Source organism: Macrobrachium nipponense, chromosome 14 (assembly GCF_015104395.2).
Source record: "Macrobrachium nipponense isolate FS-2020 chromosome 14, ASM1510439v2, whole genome shotgun sequence".
In the NCBI taxonomy this organism is placed as follows: domain Eukaryota; kingdom Metazoa; phylum Arthropoda; class Malacostraca; order Decapoda; family Palaemonidae; genus Macrobrachium; species Macrobrachium nipponense.
In genome coordinates this window covers 46,979,516-46,984,515 of record NC_087207.1, presented here as the reverse complement: position 1 = coordinate 46,984,515, position 5,000 = coordinate 46,979,516, and positions in this window count along the sequence as shown.

Below are 5,000 nucleotides of genomic sequence, written 5' to 3'. Positions count from 1 at the left end.
AGCCATCTGCAACCAGTAACAGTGATCGGAATTCCAGGAACTGTAAAGGAAATTGCATCACATCATCAATCAGTATGCCAGTATAAATACGGAGGTGGGAAATAAATCAAAATGCAAATGCAATGTTACCTCATTTGCTGTCGGTTAGCAACTTCATACCATATGCATCAAATGTAGGGCTCATTCTAATTTCCGCTCGTTTGTCCAAACAATATTCAGACAACTAGGGCGCATAAATCGAAAGTCTGGGAAACTCAATTTCATTTTGATTTGCGAATATTCAATTGCCGTAATAAAATGAACCCCAGTGCTATTGTAAACGAAATCTTGTATTGAATTACTATGTGGCATACAACATAAATTACAGCACTCTTTTACAAGTTATTTTGTTCACCTATTTCCCTTTCCATTACAGTTCCTTAGATACTGATGGTTACATGAATGTTGACAGATAAATGTAATGCTTCAGCATTATCGTATTAGAATCTCCGTAATAGTTATCAAGTAATTTTTTAGCATTCTAAACCTTTTGAAGAACATTAATGCACATCTTACAGAACGGAGGAAGAGAATGAAGGATACAGTGAAGCTGATATTTAATCATAGAATGTACAGTTATTATATATATATATATATATTATATATATATAATATATAAATATGTTATATATATATATATATATATATATAGAGATATATATATCTATATCTATATATATATAATATATATATTAATTTATAATCTATATATATTATATATATATATGATATAGAAATATTATTATAGATATAGATATAGATATATGATATATAGATATAGATAATAGATATAGTATATATAAAGATATATATATATTATATATATATAATATCTATTCCTATATATATATATTATAGAAATATAGATATAGAATATAGTAGATATAATCATTATTATATAATATATATATATATATACATATATATATTATATATATATAATATTAGATATTTAAATTACACTTTTGTTGACTGATGGTTGGTAAGCGGATGTGATGAGTAATGACATTTTTGAAACAATAGATGTCATCATTTTAACTCCCGTGGAAACAAGGAGGTCTTGAAAGGACAGATTCAGTGTTAGCTCCGAAAATGTTAACACAAACACTTGGGGTGGCGCCAGGTGGAAATCGCTGCCTAGGCAAGACAGATCACGTCTTATGTCCGTGCATGGTTTTGGGTAGATTTTATGGGCTTGATAATGAGCTGTAATGACGTCACGCATCTACTCCAGTGCAATGAAATTATGACGAATCAATGATATCATATTATGGGGAGTGTCTTTGTGAAAAGTTCGTGCTTGTGCACGTACGAGCTATTTCCTCTATATAATGGCTTCAAAGATAAGAAAACTAAGACAGCGAACTACCTAAAGTTGGAGAAGATACTGACCTTATTATTAAGATGGCCATTTTTAAAATAGCTGTATTTTGTTTAGTGCTTGTGCTCACAGCTGATATGGGTAAGCGGACTTTTAAGCCTGAGTGTTGCTTTGTCTTTTTATATTTTAAACCTTTATTTCAGAGATGTCCTTTTCCATATGACTTTTAGATTTATGTCATATTGATTTATTTGCAATTGATTTATGTGGGATCCTTTTCCTTGTTCCAGATGGTTCTGGCAATAGGAACTTATCTGGTGAATTTAATGGGAACTTAGCTGATAATTCCGTGGATATGGCGTGGGGAGACTATGACTTTTCTAGTTGCCTATTTTATGTCTAAACTAATGTTAGTTTATTGTAGAGAAAGAGGTGGACGGGGGTTTGGTTCGATCACCAGGGTTATTTGGATAACAGTGGTGAATGATTTGAATTTAGAATTTTAACTTGTCCAGATAAACATTTATTTCTTTGAGAATTTGATTTATTTAGTTAATCCTTTTATTCTTAAATAAATGTATTTTAGCAGTACACGAGTCTGATTTAGCTACCTTACGTAATGATGTTAGGACGGTTGGATTGATAGAGAGAGAGAGAAACCCAGTGCCTTACTGCTATAAGGTCATGGCTGCCAACATACTTCTTTGAGGAGGGGTCAACAGATATTTCTATTTTTCTTTTGAGATCTTGTATCGAGGTTAAACCCTGGGTAACACACACACACACACTCACAGATATATATATATATATATATATATATATATATATTATATATATATATATATATATATATATATATATGTATAAATATCGAGCTACAATGTCCTTTAATATCTAATTCGCTCTACCGGAATTAATATATTTTCATATATGCTTAAGAACCGAAGGGGAATTTTTTCTCGATAATAGATTTGCCTGGACCAGGGCGCGAACCTATGGATCCTTTCAAACCCAGGAACGTCAGTGAAGCGTTACCTACTACACCACCGCGAGAGTAGTAGGTACGCTTCACTGACGTTCCTGGGTTTGAAAGGATCCATAGGTTCGCGCCCTGGTCCAGGCAAATCTATTATCGAGAAAAAATTCCCCTTCGGTTAAGCATATATGAAAATATATTAATTCCGAGGTAGAGCGAATTAGATATTAAAGGACATTGTAGCTCGATATTTGTATATGAATCACGGAAATGTGATATGACTTATATATATGTATATATATATATATATATATATATATATAGTATATATATATACATATACATAGAGAGAGAGAGAGAGACGAGAGAGAGAGAGAGAGAGAGAGAGAGAGAGAGTGAGAGAATTGTCCCAAATGTAAGTTGTAAATTTAAGAGAATTAAGGCTTATTATATTATTATTATTATTATATTATTATTATTATTATTATTATTATTATTATTATCAAAGTAATTCTATTTGACTGGGTGATTTTATAGTGTGGGTTCCGGGTTGCATCCTGCCTCCTTAGGAGTGCATCACTTTCTTTACTATCTGAGCTGTTTCCAGGAGCATACTCTTCTGCATGGTACGGTGTACTTCAGCATCTAATTTTTCCTCAGGGTCGCACCTAGTGTCCCTATGATTATGGGTACAAATTCCACTGGCCTATCCCAGTTTCCTTCTTATTTCTATTTTCAGGTCTTGATACTTATCCATTTTTCTTTCTCTCTCAGCTACGCTGGTATCCAATGGTATTACGACATCAGTGAGTGTTATATAATTATTATTACGTAGTAGTAGTAGTATAGTAGTATCAATCTCAGCAGTACGATTTCATAATATAAGCACTATTTCCAGCTGAACGAATGAACCTTGTGGTAGATGAGGCAAATATTTCTGACGTTGGACGATTTATGAGAGCGAACTCTTCGGGAGACCTCCCCGGGTCCTTTGGAACATCCAGAGATTAGGCGCAAGATTCACGACTCCCGAGGGAAGGCGATTTCGCCTTTGCAGAAGATCTCCCTTGATTGATTGCCTCGGAATTCCTTCAGGTCAACGTTGAAATGGGCCCTGAAGGCCTTCTGGAATATTTGAATTATTGTTTAATCGAGAGAAAGAGCGATAGAAAGAGAGGGGGAGGGGTGAGGGGAGACCGCCGGCTGGACAGACAGACAGAGAGAGTTATGCAAAAAAGGTGATAAACGCAATTTATTTTTCACGATTTATTTTCAATTCGATGCTCGCATTCTTATCAAATGGCCTGGTTCTTGAGAATCGCTGTTCATAATGTTTCTAAGTATTACTTCTTTCACAAAGTGGGAACGAGAGGGAAGTCTGCGCAAAGACAACATCTGTAAACATTTTTCAGGATTCGTCATAGCATTATCATCTAGTGACAATAGTGTGTGTTTGGCAAAGCAGAATATATTGGAAGAGAACAACAGGACATATTCTGCATGGTAGCTGACAGGATGGAGTATTCTACATAATGTGTATAGTTAAAGCATTATAGATAATGATTAAATGTACTAAAATATCCCCGCTAATAACCAAAAGTCGAGTATGAATTGGTAGTAGTGACCTATATAGCAAGAATCAACAAAAAATATTCCCAAAGTAATCAACAGTGGCGAGTTTTCTTATCTTAGCACACGAGCAGCTTTCCATGTATTCTAGATTCTTCAAGATGCCCCACTTGGTCACGTCACGCCTCAACCACCAAGTAAACAGCGAACTAAAACATTGCTCCACCAAATCCCTTTGTACCATTGCTACAGTTTTAGTACGATTTCCATATTTTTTTCTCGTTTACGTATTCCTGTTTTGTATTGCTCTTCGCATAACTATAATTTTCAATTTGCTGTGTTTATCATTCAAACATAATAGCCATATTTTCTTGGTTATTAATGCACATGCATGGATATATATATATATATATATATATATATATACATAATATATATATTATATATACAGAAATGTATATATATATATATATATATATATATATATATATATCTATATAATATATATTATAGTATATATATCTATATATATATATATTATATATATATATAATAATATATTATATATATATGATATATATATATATATATGTATATATATATACATACATATATTATATATATATATATATATATATATATATATATATATATATATCATATGTATAAATCGCGCAAACTATAAATACATGATTCAGTATGTCAGTTCACCACAAAAACAAACATAAATACTGGGAAAACGTTTTTCTGCGAGCATTCACTGACAATGTTAAGCAGTGGACACCAGCCACTAAAGTCAATAAACAATACATAACAGGTCTAATTAGTTCAGCCACTGAAGCTGTGTCTCTGATCGACGAGCAGTTGCAGTATTGCAGCAATTAGCATTTCTATATTCAACATTTCCTAGTCCTTACCTCACCTAAGAAGAAGTTAGGTTAAGGCATGTTACAATGAAGCGATGATGATGATAACAATGATTAAAATTAGTCATTAAGGGTATGTAGAATGTCGTCGAGTTTCTAGGCTTTATCTATCTTCTAGCTATAATAAAATCCGAGTGGATCTTTCTTGTTTGTCTACCCCGGATGGGGT